Here is a 16199-nt window from a genome sequence, read left to right as displayed (position 1 = left end):
CGACACGTTCTATTCTATGGATGCCATCAGAGCGTAGTGTCTTCGTATGCATGGGTCACTTCAACGTGCGCAAGATTCTCTAGCAAGGGCATGTACGCTTCCGTTAAAAAGGTCATACTCGTTGGCGAATTAGCAGTAAACGCGAGAGAAATGCGTTATCATTGCCATTAATTCCTCTAATTACCTTCTATTACGTTAATGGCAAGTATTTGACACGAGTGCCTAACAGGGCTGGCATTATACGAGCATCGTACGTCAGAATCTATAGCGTACTAAACAACCACGAGAAAAGATGAAGACAGGACAATCTTCATCTTGTCTACTTCTTCACTTTTCTTCAGCTGCCTTCATCGTGTCTCGAGTTCGTTTGGTGCGCTATCGTTCCTGAAGTACGATGGACCTGCCAACACGCCCAAACGTCCTCCCTTCTGATGTTATACGAGCACATTCCGTAGCCGACAGTGCTGCTTTATGGAAGTGAATCGGTATGTCAACCACAAACCGGTCGGCTCCATGTAAACTCTGGAATGTTTGATTTCCCGCTTTCCCTGCTAATGCTGGCGCATTGAGAACATCTTTTAAATCTCGAAGCCGAAGCTCATGATTTTTCGCGTTGCTTCGAGGACCAGCTCGAAAACAATGGTTTTGCTCACTACCGCGAACATAAAACACCTGCAACTAGTAGTTTAGATTAAAGAAAGCGAGCTCGATCTAGAAATCTCTGCCGTTGCCTTTTGCGTTACTCGACTTCTAAAAATTTAACGAAATATTTTATTAAGCTTACCAGACGTAATTCTAGAGACCATGGAGGTTCGTTACCTTAACTATTGTTTTAAAAGGACCTTTTGGGCGACGTGCGCATGTAAGTTCCCGTACTTTCGAGGTAAGCTTGCTGGTCTCCCACATTAGAATACGTGGTATTCTGAATTGTTCACCCTTATTTACGCGAAGTTTGCATTGGCTCACAAATGTCGTTGGTTTGGGTGTTGCTGCTGGTTTTCGTAAAAGGGCCCCTAAATCACCAACACACGCTCGCGTGATCCTCTCCGTGCCTTTCCTCTATGGACAACAGCCATCATGACGTCACCTGTATGATTAGATGACGTCGCGAGCAAGAGACGCTGTCAGTGGGCGAACAAGAGCCTATTTTCTGCTAGCATATGCTCGCGCTTCTTGCGTTTCCCCCTCGGACGCTGAGGAAGGGCACTCGGAGAGGTGGATAGACCAGCCGACGAACGCAGCCTAGCGAAGGAAAGAGCGAAACGAGAAAGCGCGTGCAACTCCGCGTGCGTTCGCTGTAGACTCGTGCACAACTGAAACGCCACAACTAAATTTCGACCTCTGGGTGGTTTAGGGGCTCTTTAAGGTTGTGTCAAACAAAGAAACGAGCCCTCAAAATTTCCTTCCTTCATTCGTTGGTATTTTAGGGGTGACAAAATAACAAAGAAAAGAAACCAAGCGCCTGACAGCTCACAGAAATGAGGCCTTTGAAGGTGCGCCGGTCACATATGCGTAACTGTATGCGCCGTTTTCCAAGAATTGTTGCTCTATCGGTCGTGGGCCTGTCTGTGATCAGCCGTTTCTGATACGGCAATGTGATCTTTTATCGAGCTTATCAAGGTCACTGGTCATTTCACGTTATCGCGTTTCATTGTTGCCTGCATATGAACCCATGACCATCGTAGTTGCCTTGTAGCAACTGAAGTGCTGCACGTGGATGACGGTCCAATTTCCGGCATAGAGGAAAGAAATCGTTAGTATTTCCCCGATTAGGGAAGTGCTACTGAATTTTTCTAAACACGCGCCCTCAAAATATTAGACTAGTAGGACAATAAAACTCACAGGGTCCCTTATGCTATCACTTAAAGACAACTGGAAGGCGAAAGCCATCTTCTTTTTCTTCTCAGTCCATGTATTGATTCTGCCACGCTACCCCCCGAAAGCTTGCTGCACCTAAACATGGTTTTACTACTGCCTCCAGGAACGGAGGCACCTCGCCTACTTTTGAACTGCCTCCGTGATGGGCCCACCGTTGCCCAAGTTAAGATGCATGTGATGACGTAATCATGTGACTGCACGTCACTGTGACGTCATGACGTTACTAGTTTTGGCGATCTGTTACGTCATGCAGACGTCATATGGTGACGTCATCACGTAATGTTTTTTTTTTGTTTGCATCACTCGCGGGACGCCGACGGCAAACGCCGACGCGGGACGCCGGTCAATTTTCGCGTTTGATGAGGCATCTAAGGCTTTCGCCTTAAATGTGATAGTCATTTCAAGGAACAGCTGTGTACAGCTTTCCCATAACAGAGTACATATGCGTACGTGGTATACTCCAAATCGTAAATACGGTGTGCCGACCAAAAACAACCGGTAGGCTCCGCGCGAACTCGGATGTTTTGCGCTCCCACTTTTCCTCTGCTAATGCTCGCGCTCTGAGAACATCCTTTAGTGGCACGAACAACGACTGGCACTCTTTTCACGGCAAGCTGTTTAAGCTTCGCGAAATTCCGGGTTCATCCGCGCGAAACTGGGCGGGTATGCCCCACAGAAAGCGGATATGTGCCAAGCAGCTCCTGACATAGCATAGCCTTGCAAGTATAGTATAGTCACGGCCGCTGGATCAAAGCGCACAAGGTGCGGCCTGTTGCGTGGAGCCGCCGAGCGTTGGCGAGGAGGGGAGAGCGCTGTTGACAGTTCCGGCCGCAACTTTCGAGGGGGCGCTAGTAGTGGGGGATCCTCCGACGAAGCGCGGTATTGTGAGCGCGCCTTTTTTGCACAGCGGAGTGAGGTTACGAGCTTGTAACAACGATAATCGCGTTGACTCTAATGTGTTGTGCCTCCCACAAACCGAAACGCAGTTCAGCTGCGTAGTTACAGCGGCAGCATGCCGAAGAACTGCTCCGTTCCACTGTGCACGTCGAATGCAAAGAAAAATCCCGATTTGGCCTACCATGAATTCCATCAGATGCTGAACGCCGACAAGCTTGGCTCAGAAACATCTCCAGGCAGGGTTCTGGAGGAAAGGAAACGAGGTGGGTACCCAGCGACCATTCTTTGGTTTGTTCCCTGCACTTCACCGAAAATGACTACAAGAAAGGCGCGAAACTGCGAATGCTCTTGCCAACTGCTATACCAACGGTGTTCCCCAATTACCCGTCATATATGCAAAAGGTAAGCACTCCTAGGAAAGGAAGCGGCCTCGAAGAGAACTATCCGATGACAGTGCATCAGTTCGCGCGAACAATAGTGACCCAGAGGAAAGCATGCATGGAGATGTCGTCAAGATTTCTTCAGCGAACATGTTGCACCTGTTGGATTTTCGGAGGTAACATCTGACTCTGCGCTGCCTGCTGATAGCGAGCGCCGAACGAGCTCAGCTACAGATAAAACATCTCAAACAGATCTTGATTTGAAGCGGACGATGGAAGAGGCGAAAATAACAACGAATCGCCTGCAGCGGAAAATTTCCCGTCTAAAGCACTCACTGCAGACACTGCAAAGCCAACACGACGGTTCGTGAACGGCTACAAGCTTTCGAAAGTAAACAAGAAATCGCCTCTTTTTTTGAGTTTACTAAAAGCTGCAAACGAAGGCCACAAAAACTGCAGAATTTATCAAAAATCAGGTCTCGAACTTCTTTTCCAAAAAGCCAGTCTACAGTGAAGGAATTCTGAGAGAGTGCGTGCTCTGGAAAGCGTGCTCCAACAAAGGATACGAACATGTCAGGACGAGACGCCTGTTTTAAGTTGCCTTGTCGTGCCACGCTACAAAGTACGTCGGGCACTCAACAGGCGGAAATAGGTGTCACATCGCTGATAACAGAACGCCTCCGCGCAGAGTTTCAGGGTGTTGCAAGTTCACAAGAAATCTTCTGCTCCCTAATCATAGATGAAATGGGCAATTACAACAGAAGGTGATGTACGACCGTCAAGTTGACAAGGTTTTCGGCCTTGTTGACATGGGTCCTGAACAGCGATCGTCGACAACACCTGAAGTGGCGAACAGGTTGTTGTGCTTCGTCCTACGAGGGCTATCGACTGCTATGTCATACCAGTTGGGTACTTCTTTACCCGTTGCTTGAGAAGCGAGCAACTTCTTTGTATGACAAAGACTGTTGTAAAGGCAGTCGAAGAGGTGGGGCTTCCGTGTGACAAGGATTGTTACCGACAATCACCAGTCAAATGTTGCCCTATTCAAGGCCCTTTCGGAGGGAAGGCACGCTTGTGCATGTTGGTGCACACCCATTCAGACATGCTGACCCTCTTTTTTGTCTTTTGATCCGAATCACCTGATCAAGAACCTCAGAAAACAATTTTGTGGAAAGAGAGATGACCGACGGAGATAATCTCATTCAAGGTGGCTTCTATTTAAAGAAGCTACTCGGCATTCAGTCACAGCTGCTCGTAAAGCCAGTGAGGTTTCTAACACAGTCACACGTTGAGCCGAACAACCTAGAGAAGATGAAGGTGTCAAGGGCTACGCAAGTGTTCTCGTCCTGTCGTGATAGCGACGCTTGAGTTCCTACAAGAAACCCACAATGGTCACCCCGATGCGACAGAATTTCAAGACTGTTTGCCCACCATCACCTTCATGAAAATGGTGTCGAAATGGTACGATCTTCACCAATATTGGCACTGGTGAAGCCACAGCGGTCAAGGTGAAGAACCCTTCTACTTTAGCGACGACGACCGCCTTTCGTGGCTAGAAGTAGATTTCATCACTTACATCGAAGAGATCCAGCATTCTGGCGGCAACACCAAAAGAAATGACCAAAGAAACGTACGAAGCAACACTAATGACTACAAGGTCAACTGTAGCGTTGATACAAACACCTCTTAGACAACAGTAAGTTCTTTTTTTTCGTAAATCCACGTTCACATTTTGTATCGTCGTTACGCATATGTATACTGACTAAGTATCGAACAAATTCCTTTTCAGCTTTCGCTACGTCTTGACCCGGGCTTTGAACAGCGACCCTGTGGAGTCTCTCTTCAGTTGCTTTCGGCAGTTTAATGGAGGCAATGACAAAGTCGACGCCAGAACCGCCGTCTTCACAGCCGAAAAGCTTCTAAAGGTATGTAACTATGCAGCTGCTGGGGTCCTTGTAACTTGCCACTTTTTTTTACCAGGTTGGAATTCTCCAAGCTGCTAAGAGCGGAAATGCTCCTCATAGCTCAGAAACGAATGCACCTCTCAAGCCGAAAGCCAGAGACGGCGACACCACCGCTATGCCACTTGCGGTAGTGCTTGGTGCTAAACGGCTTTCCCATGAGCTGGAGTTCCTACACGTCTCGTTTGCTACACCGGATGATATCGAGCTAGCTCCCCTAGCATACCTGGCCGGATACCTCGCACGTGCATGTGAGGAGAAGGTACGGACGAATACATTTTGCACTATTTTGTTGTCCTCCTTCGAACGCTGCGCTAGCGCATCGTTCACGCCGAGGCTGTCTCAAACCTTCACTGCTATTCCGCATTCTTCGAAATGCTATTCGCAGTATGTGAACTAGAAATTGCTCATATTTCGCAACTTTTCGTTCCCTTCGCCTGTCTTTAAAGAATGAAAACCAAGGATAGGGTTCGGGGCTGACTTGTACTGAAGCCTAGTACAGCCCGGAGAAAAAACTCACAGCGTCCCTTATGCATTCACTTAGGACGACTCGAAAGCGAAAGCCATCTTTTTCTTCTCAGTCGATGTGTTGATCCTGCCCCGCCACCCTTCGAAAGCTTTCCGCACCTAACGTGGTTTTGCATTGCCTTCGTGATCAGACCCCCTTTGACCATGCTAGGATGTCATGTGATGACGTCATTATATGACGTTACGTCACGGGGCGTCGCAATGACGTCACATGTTTTGGCGATTTCTGACGTCATATGGCGATGTCATGTGATGATGATTTTTTGCATCACTCGTCCCTGACGCCGCGGAACGCCGACACTTGCCTCGCCACCCTTCGAAAGCTTTCTGCACTAACGTGGTTTTGCATTGCCTCCGTAATCGGGCCACCTCTGACCACGCTGCGATGTCATGTGATGACGTCATTATATGACGCTACGTCGCGACGTCAGATATTTTGGCGATCTCTGGCGTCGTATGATGACGTCATCACGTGACGATGATTTTTCGCATCGCTAGTCCGCGACGTTGACGGTCGAATTTCACGTTTAATGCGGTATATAAGGCTTTGGTCTTAAATGTTTAAGCCCGGATCAAGACAGGGGTTTCGCCATGATGGGGGGCGGTCACTATAACTTCCCCACCAGATATACATGTATGCCAGTGTTCTTTCCGCATGATGTTCATCTGCCCGCTGTAAAAAATATAGATATATTTTTGCTTAGCAAGGCCAAGTAAGCAAGGTATTCTATGCCGTTGCATTGTGCTTTTGATGCAAATTTTTCTTTGCTTGATTTTATTATTTTGCAGTTGACCTGTGAAGCGTGCAAGGTTCTCCTACAAGAACCAAAGCCGTGTGGGGGCATGTACGATTTCATAAAGAAGATTGAGAATGGACAACTTCGCTATCCCAAAATGGAGATAGTGCAAATTTGCAAGCTCGCATGTGGCTTTGTCAGTGAAGTGATGAAGGACATCGAAGTCCGGAGAAGTGGAAATCTGTGTAAAGTTCTTCACTCAGCCCTCCTCCCACATTTAGTTACGTGCAGTGCACTACGGTGTGGTTCGGGCAGCCCTCAGCACACAAACCGCCTCTGTGATGTTTTTTCTAAAACGGCTGCTTCGACCACTGCTAGCCAACTGAGCAGGGAACATCAGCGCAACTGTGCAGCGGTCTGGTAAGGCTGGCACACAAGCCCCTCTCCAGAAAAGTGCTGCGCCTTTGAGGTCATGACGGCATTTCACCAACTGTAATTTTTTATTAACTTTGCAATGCAAAATTATTCTGCTTTGTTAGAAAATACATGCATACTGGAGGTCAGTGAATGGCGGTTTTTTGTTAATAAAAATATGATTAATTTTACGCACGGAACCTTGCATTTTCATTTTTTTGCATGCACGTGGTGCAATATTTAAATAACACAAAAATGTTTTGCTATTCAAATTGCTGAAAACATTGTGCAATATTCAAATAGCCCAAAAGCGCGCAATATCACTTTCAGGTTATTTTGTAGAATTTGAAGCATGTATTAATCCTGTGCCGTGAAGACGGGAGAGGCTTTGTCATTAACGCTTTCCACTTTTCAAACATGAGGTCACGATGTCAAAACCGTTTGCATGGGAGAAAAGGTCCTGTTGCGGCGTAAAAGAATGCATTGAGCGGGCACCAAACTCGACGTGTCCGCTTGCAGCACTGCGAAGCGGACATAGCGCGCCTGCGCGCGCCAAACACGCACCGCTTCCCCGGCGCAAACTCTCCTTGACCGGTGGTGCTGCGGTGGCAGTCAAGTGAACTAGGCCTCTCCCGCTGTTTTCGGCGCACGCAACAGGCCGCACCTTGTGCGCTTTGATCCAGCGGCCGTGGTATAGTAAAGGGGTGAAACAGGGAAGGGAGGAGGAGGGACTTGAGAGTGAGGAGGAAGGGAGGAGAGGAGATGGTAAAGCATTGCATAGTCTTGTATAGTATAGTTTAGGGATGGGATGGGAGAGGGAAGTGAGGATGAGGAGGACTGATAATAGGGTGCGGAGGAGGGAAAGGAGGAAGTGAGAGGGTAAACCATAGCATAGCCATGTACAGTATAACATAGCAAGGGATGGGAAAGAGAAGTATGTGCAAAGTAGCTCCTAGCATAGCATAGTCATGCATAGTATAGCATACCAAGGGGGTGATAGAGGGAAGTGAGGGATAGGAGGGGGAAAGGAGGAGGGGAGAGGGTAAAGCATAGCATAGCCTTGTATATTATAGTATAGCAAGAGGGTGGGAAAGTGAAGTAAAGGTGAGGAGAAGTGATGTACGGGTGAGGAGGATAAAAAGAGAGGAGGAGAGGGCAGAACATAGACATGTATAGTATAGTACAGAAAGGGGTGGGAAAGGGAAGTGATAGTGAGGAGGAGGGTAAGGGTAAGGCCACCGGCTCCGCTGTTTCCTCTGTCTTCTCACCACTAGTGCCTAGTTGCCCCAAATATTTTTTTTTTCATCTTGAAGTCCCTTCCGGTCGAGCGCTTACTTCCGGTTTTCCGAACATTCAGAAAGAGTCCTCTAAAGAAATGAAACCGGAGCGAAATCGGTGGCTCTGCTTGAAGTTAGCAGTTATATTGGATACGTATGATATCGGAGCATAAGTTTACTTATAGTACGGGTCGATTAACTGTCAGGATAAATTGATGAACACTAGTTGAACGAGTTCCTTGGTGGAGCAGGTGGTTTTCTGAGCAGCTGGGATCGTTGCGACACATGGCGTAGCAGATCTAAACCACGCGCTTCTTTCTACGTGGCCTCTGGGATCGGCTTCGGCAGTGTGGCGAAACGCAAACTTAACCCAAGGAATACATCAGGGCACAGCGAACGCAGAGGTGCGAATGCCCCTCCCAGACACAAAATGCAAGGATTAGGGTCGCCGCCAATTGTTAAAATTCGAATTCAAGTGTCCTCGTGATTTACTTTGAGGCCCACATTGAAAACAATGAGGTTGCTTATAATAGTGAGCACAAAACACCTGCAGCATTGCGGCACTATAGGAGCATAGATTAAAGAAACCGTACTCGCGCTAGGAATCTTGGGCGCGCTCTTTTGCATTGTGCGACTTTTAGAAATTTAACGAAAATATTTTAATAAGCTAGACTACGAGTAACTGTAGACACTGTGGAGGTTGGTTGCTTTAATTATTCTTTTACGAGGACTACTTTTTGTGACCTTCCTGTGTAGAGTGCTGTGTCTGTTAGTGAATAATCCGGGACAGCTTACTGCTGTCACATAGTAGGGTGCGCATAGTACCTTAATTCGTTGATAACTGATGTCAATCCAGCACTTTCTTTCGGGTAGGGACGGAGAGAGAGGGGATTAACCCCTGTCCCGTCCAACCCTCCATCGATGATGATGGCAGTGCCTCAGGTGACGGCTCGAGACCCGGGCGGCATTAAGCTAAACTTTTTCATGCTTGCAGAGAATTATGCACGGACAGCTTGCTTACTGCTTTCCCCTAATAGAGAACATAACACTTCGAATCGTTCATCATTTTCAAGCGGAGCTTGTTATGACCAAGGAGCTTTGCTTACGACTCACAGATTCGGGTGGCGATGTCCTACGTGAAAAACACGGCACCAGCGAGCGTACACAAACGCGGCGTTCGAAGGTGCATCGGTCACACGCGAATTTGCATGCACCGTTTTTCAATAATCAATTATCAATTCAATAGTCAATAACAATCAATTTATTAATCGATGCTCTCTCTCTCGATCATGGACGTGTTGGCGATCAGCCGTTTCTGATGTGGCAATCTGATCCTTTATCGAGGTCATTTGTCATTTCACGTTGCGTCGTTTCATTGTTGCTTGGATATTAACGCATGATCGTGGTTGCTGTCCGTAGCAACAGAAGTGTTGCGCTGCTAAGCACGTGGATGAAGCTCCAATCCACGTGCTCCAAGCAAGGAAGAAGAAAATACAAACATGCACAAATAATGTTGCGTAAAGTGAACATAATGCATAAAAAGAAGATTGCATCACACTTCCAGATCGCTAAAATTCACGAAAAATGGTTTTTCAGAACAGTCATGAAATAATTTGACTCAAATGCACCGAATGCTAATGAATTCCACTCGCTCACCGTTCGAGGAAAGAAAACCGTAGTTGTAAGCGTTTTTCCTAGCGAAAAGTGGCGCGGGCAAATAATTGTGACGTGTCCCATCGTGGGCGGGGCCACCAACTTGACCTTGGTGGGGGGCCTCTGGCTCTCTAGATCTGAGTTCCTCGGGACTAAAATAAAGTTCTTGTCATGCCATGTCGTGTCCTGTTCCTCTCGTAGTGGGCCGACATGCAGAAACGGGCAACGCCATAATATTTTTCCGAGGAATTGTATTGTGTAGAAGTCCAAGGCGATTAATTTTTCCTCGTGTCTGTAGTGTTGAGATGTTCTGATTCGCAACGCTAATGATGACGGGAAATCTTTCCTTGCATATTTTCCTAATATAAATCCAACCGCAGAGAATGGCACTGATTGGGGATTTGTTGCAGTTTAGAGTTCATTGCAATGGCGAAAACTATCGGTATGGAGAGAAACAGCGCAATAAAAGGAAGATGCGGGGGAAGAAGCTTTGAAAACGGGACGAGCGTGCAACCTTCCTTCGACTTCGTTATTATGCGCGGTTTCTTTTCGTAATGCAAGCGTACCGACGCGCTCATCTTTTCGTCCTTCTGCAAAACTTTCAAAGCTCAACAGACAATTTTATCGGGCTAGTTCTGTAATGAGCCATTAGAGTAGGTAGCGCAGAACTTTACTAAGGGCGGACACAAAGGCGACAAGCCTCTGTTTCTTTGCACCTACATGTGTACGCGCGTCTCGCGATAAACTTTCAGTTGAAGTAAGCGCTTGTGATTTTGTCCCCTATGTGTCTGTCCTTGAAGAAGTTTCGCGCTACCTAAAATAATGCCTCATTCTCAAGCAGTGAACCGTTCTCGAGCTCGTTCTCAAGCACTGAACCACATAATTAGAAAATATTTCAGACGTGAAGGTTACCGCTTGTACCAATGACCTATTCTCCGATCAAGTGTAAGCCACAGCTTTTTCAATGCAGCTAGCCACGCCTATTGGCGACACGTTAATCTTCATAGTCACAAAAAATATATATAAACAAATAAAGGGGGGTGGGGAGATGAAGAGGCACTGCAGCTTCAGAATGTTTTGGATCCTGGAGAGATAAAGGCCAATGGATAAACTATGAAGACGGTATTCGGACTCTGAAAAAGTACTTTCAAAGCAGTAGCAAAACGTAGAGACCGAATACATTAATTTCACGAGTCTAGCTCGTCCACGATTGTAACGAGTAGGTAATTTTACATTAGGAAAATTTAAAAAAAAAAAACCTGATGCCGAATTTGCTATCGAGCCTGATTCTAACACGCACACAAATTTGAGGGCTAGATATAGTGAAAAAAAAAAGTGCGCGTTAGAATCGGGCAAGTACGGTAGTTAATATCACTTGTCACGGATCTCGGGCTGCAGTGCGTTGCCTTGGAACTGTGTTCCAACAGAATACGACCTTACACAGTGTTCATTGGTCAAGCTGCCTGTGAAAAGCAAAATGAGCGCGTATACTATTTAATGCCAGAGGCCTTTGGCTTTAAGGATAATAGCAGAAAGATTAGCAGAATCATTTTAGGAAGATTTGTATCTCCGAAGACTGGTATTCTAGTCCTGTATTCGCGAACTTTTTTTTTTTTTGTACGTGATGTTCCCCATTGGCCGTTCAGAGTGATGAAATGTCCAGCATCAGGAGTGGCTGAACATTTTTTTCTTACGGAAAATTCTAGCTTAAGACGATTATGTAATTCCGCGTTATGGTGTCTAGCAGTGTATCTGGTCTGCAAACATATGATGCCGAATGTTCGCAGCAAGTTTTCCTCTGCCTATCGTCTTTAGAAATTTCTTGCGTTTAAGAGACTTTGTGTTAAACAGGTGCTGAGATATTGATGTTACCTATTTTCTCTTTGCAGGTGTCACCAAACTGTGCATCGACAGCCCATCGCTCCTGCACCTGACGTCTTCTTCTGAGACACTGAGAACGCTTCCTTCGACCAAAGAGCTATAGAACAAAAAAAAAAGAACCATCCTTGGGCCACTGAGTTCGTTTGGTGGGTAGATGTACTTGCTAAGCTCTAGCACCATTTGAATTCAGTTCATCCAAGGAGTCTGAATCGACGTGATGACATCGACTTGTTAAAGAAACGGCATTGTTCACTCGGTCATGGTAAGTATTCCTTTCCACATTGTTTAGCTACTCTCATCAATTTCTGATCGGCACCTAGTCTTACTACCTCTCGGAATTTTACTCAGGCAAGGACCGGTGCAGAGAATTACGACCGTGCTTCGTCGACAGCGCGAGATGGACAGAACAAAAGAGACACACCAAATGCAATAGTTATAACAGTCGGGGCTTTACGTTTCAAAACCACGATACGATTATGAGAGACGCCGTAGCGGAGGGCTTCGGAATGTTCGACCATCTGGGGTTCTTTAACGTGCACCTAAATCAAAGCCCACGGGCCCAGGGATTGTACCTCCATCGAAATGCGGTCGCCGCGGCTGGGATTCGATCCTGCGACCTTGGGGTCAGCAATCAAGCACCATAATCACTAGACCACTGCGGTGGGCGCATGTGATGCGATGAATTCGTGGCACTTATCTCGCCCATTTACTTGAGGCACTGTTCATGAAGAATATTTATGACGGAGACGCGATAAACCTGTGACTGCATGCTCGACGCTCATTACACCACACTGAAATTTTTCTGAGCTGCATTGGCAACGCCCAAGACGTCACATCGTATGCAGTAAATCGTTCCGTTCATCTCTCCAGCCTTTCGTGTTGGAGCTTTTCCTGCATTTTTTGTACGCACTGCAGAGAAAACATGATGCGTGAACGCGGCGACATCAAGGGGCAAATGTGGCACCTCCCGTTGGTTTCGTATAGTGTCAGGGCCCTGTGATCAAGTTTAGGCGTCTTCGTGTTAAGCTTGTCGTCTAAATCACAATCACCGTTCCTGAAAACGATGCCTCTCGAGTGAAAGTAAGCAGCCAGCAACGTGAAATATTTCCAGCCCCGTGTTATTTTCCAGAAGTGCTAAAAGACTCATCATTAAAATTTATTATATGGCACAGTAACTCTGCGACTGTGTCTCCAACTATATTTACCCCAAGATATATTTAAGAGAAGCTGTCTCATTGTCTGCGCAAATATTAATAACCCTGTTCCCGTAGCTTCTTGCGTTCTAATGAGACAATCAACAAGCGCGCTGTTTTCGCTTCCCCTGTTTCCTACTTTGATTACGAAACAACGTGAACCTCACTTTCCCAAATCTATTTGACTGTTATTGGTTGCTGCAGAATGAAAGTATCCACCGTTGCGGCCAAAGAATCCCACATTTGGCTAACGTGAAGTATACTAGAAGCCAAAGTTAGTAAGCGTTTCGATCACTAATCCAGAACCGTGTCTCGTTGCTTCCTTATATTGTTGAGACATCGCGCTATGTTTAATAAAGACTCTGGAGGCTTTTTCTACAGGACTTAAGAAAGCGGTAAGCGACAAAAGGAACTACAACGAATGTGGATTTCGCAGGCCTGACAACAAAATGACGTCGCTACTCTGACTGGTTCACCTAAGCTCGCCATAGTAAGGGTACCCAAAAAGATGCCGCTTTGCTTCTTTGAACGACGGAGCTGCTATGAAGAGACATGATTAGAACGCGGAATCTGTGGAGATTTCACCATTTTTGATTAGGAGTCGCCAATGCGCTTCGCGTGACGTTCATTTCACGACGGCAGCGCCTGCGACGCGGGTTGTGCTCACAGTAAGGGTGTCGAGCCTGTTTCCATATAACGCAGCCCTCTTTCGCTTATAACGCAAAGCTTCTTTCGAGGCGCCATCTGCGTTCATATATTCCACTCCTGCCCCGTTAACGGGGCGCGAAGAGTCACTCGACATTATCGTCAATCGAGGAGATTAAGTTACGAGGCGGTACGCAGGCGCCGAAGCAAGCACCTCCAGCGAAAGCCGGGCTGTCGTCGCTGACGACGCTTTTAAACTTTAAAGCGCAGACTCACTGTTGTTTCACTCGCCTTAACACTTTAACGCTTCCCGGCTCTCCTAAATCGGAACCTCATAACCCCCACAAGCACATTGCGCCAGCCTCGGCAGTCATTTCAACGAAGTAACTTACTTTCCTCACGCAGCAGTGCCTGTATGCCTATAACCTCGCGTCACACACATACGCACACCTCCTTCCATATCCTCCTCCAAGGTGTGCTTCGCCAAGCCATCAGCGACCGGGGGCTAACACCGTTTGCGTATGGAGTGCAAGCCGGGTTCTTGGAGGGGCAGGTCTTTCGCGAGCGTGGCACTTCAGCTGCACGCCGTAGACAATAGAAACTTGTGCTGACGTGCAAAAAGCGAAAGAAGTGCACCAGTGCCTGGCACGGAGCCCACCCTTTCTCGTTTCCCTCTCTCCTTCTATCTTTCTCTCGCCCTCTCTCTCTCTCTCTCCTACGTCCTCTCGTTCGGTCTCCATCTGCACGAGTTTTAGCGCGACGTGTGCCAGGCGCTGACGACCATTCCATTGTCGTGGCGGCGGCGGCGGCCGAACCGCTTAAACGGAATCGCACCGGGCCGCGGCAACGAACAATAGAGTTGGTGCATATAGGAAGAGGGGGGGGGGAGGAGGGGGGGGCCTCAACCGAACGTAGCTCGTCGCAAGCGGCTTAGGCAAACATCGTGCGGCGTTCTGTACTGCCCGACCATGCACCTCCGCTTGGCAGCCGTTATGCCGGCGCAATCCGCCTTCCTTCCTTCCTTTCTTGCTTCACCCTTTTATCGCTAGTATAGACTTCTCTCACTACTCTGTTCGTTGTTTTTACTTTTTACCTGCTTCCTGCGGTGTTTTCGCATTCGTCGCCCCGTTGATTGCAGTGCGCCCGAGGCGTTCGCAGCAATACCGGAAACGCCGGAGGACCGCCTTCTCCGTCACCGCCAACCGCCGACACTGACTGCTTTTTCGAAGCAAAAGGGACTTCGCTGTGTGGCAAAAGGACTAGAGGATTGAGGAAGGTGCGCGTGCTTTCAATTCTCCGCACCGTAAGTGCTTTAGGCTTCTCTTTTTGTTTATATCTCGCGTTTTCCTGCGACAATCTCCGGGCACGCGCGCTATGAAAATCGCTTTACGTTCGAACCCGACCGAAGCGAAGTTTTTTTTTTTTTGTCGCGCGGGAAGCGCGCATCTTTTGTTTTTGCTTTTTTTTCGCTCGTGTTTCAGGTTAAGTGCTTGCGTAAACAGTGCGCAGGAAGCGTTTTAAACTAAAGAACAAAATGAACGCATACACTAGCGCTTTCAGCGATTTTAGGGGAATTTTAAAGAGCGTACTTGATGCTTGGTTTTTGCAAACCGTCGCGTTAGCCTGCCGTGCGTTTTCTTAAACGAAATCAACCATGCGAACGAAATCAAACAAAAAATGTTCATAAAATGCGCGGGAATCGTTAGGGATGCTGACGGTTGGAGACATGTTGTTTAGTGCACGAATAGCGAATGGCTAGGAGTAAATGTTTAGCTCAGCCGCTGCGAGTTATAGGGAACCCAAGCTCAACTTTGGGCGCGACGCCCGCGCGGCCGAGCTATGCCTCACTGGGGGCAAACGCTGCCCGCGAGTGCGGTTTGTCGCCGGATTTGGCAGCGGCGGCGGCAAGGAAACGTGGCGCATGCGCTCTTCATTCGGCCCGATCACTGCTAGTCGACAATAATTACATCGTGACGCACCACAGATGCAATCCGAGAGCTCTGCGCGTGCGCGGAAGCGGGGGCGGCAGTGTTGTGGCCATGGATGCCCCCATTTGCGATAGGAGCAGTGGCGCCGCTCGACGTTGCTTTGGAAGCCTATAGAGATATCTAAAAACGCAGCATACTTGGATTCAGTGCATCCCACGCCAGCTCACGCGCAAGAGAAGCAGGTGCCAAGCGGCGCATGCACCTATCTACTCATGTAGAGAGACGAACTTGGACAAGCGGCTGTGGCAGAAATGTCGCGTACCACGCAAGAGTGACCGACTGATTATGTGCGTGCAGTGTCATGTGCTATCTTTCTATCTCTCTCTCTCTCTTTCCTCTCCATTTTTAAATCTCCCCCACCCTGTCCCCATGTGTAGGGTAGCAAACCAGTTGTCCTAAACTGGTTAACCTCCCTGCCTTTCCTTCTCTACTATATCTTTTCTCTCTTATGCATCCTTAGTACGGCTTCGCTTGCATATAACTCAGCAGCATCAACATCAAAAACAGAAAGAAAAACACTTTTTACACTTTATTAGACAAAACGGCGGGCAAGCTCAGAGAAGACATGTGTGAAATGGAGCTACAGAACGCTGAAGTTCACATAATAATCGAAGCCAGCTCCACCCCAAGGGAAATCTGTACGAACTGCGGAGCGCTCTTTCGCCTGTGCTTCCCTTCTGTTTATACTGAAAAGTGTGAGCACAGACTTCTTTTTTTTTTTCATTTTTTGGACTGCCATGACCTCTGCGCATCTCAAATTCTAAAAA

General features: G+C 47.6%; 1 long non-coding RNA gene across 1 annotated transcript in view; it reads left to right on the top strand.

Moving 5' to 3' along the window:
* Nucleotides 1-11721, top strand: part of LOC119371852 (uncharacterized) — a 113972-nt gene extending 102251 nt beyond the window's left edge. The window contains exon 4 of the long non-coding RNA XR_005179315.2: nucleotides 11615-11721. This is a non-coding gene — a long non-coding RNA (uncharacterized LOC119371852). The remainder of the gene's footprint in view (nucleotides 1-11614) is intronic.
* The last annotated feature ends 4478 nt before the right edge of the window (nucleotides 11722-16199 follow it).

Source organism: Rhipicephalus sanguineus, chromosome 10 (genome assembly GCF_013339695.2).
Source record: "Rhipicephalus sanguineus isolate Rsan-2018 chromosome 10, BIME_Rsan_1.4, whole genome shotgun sequence".
Classification (NCBI taxonomy): domain Eukaryota; kingdom Metazoa; phylum Arthropoda; class Arachnida; order Ixodida; family Ixodidae; genus Rhipicephalus; species Rhipicephalus sanguineus.
The sequence above is the reverse complement of the archived record's forward strand: the minus strand, read 5'-3'. Positions and strand labels throughout refer to the sequence as shown.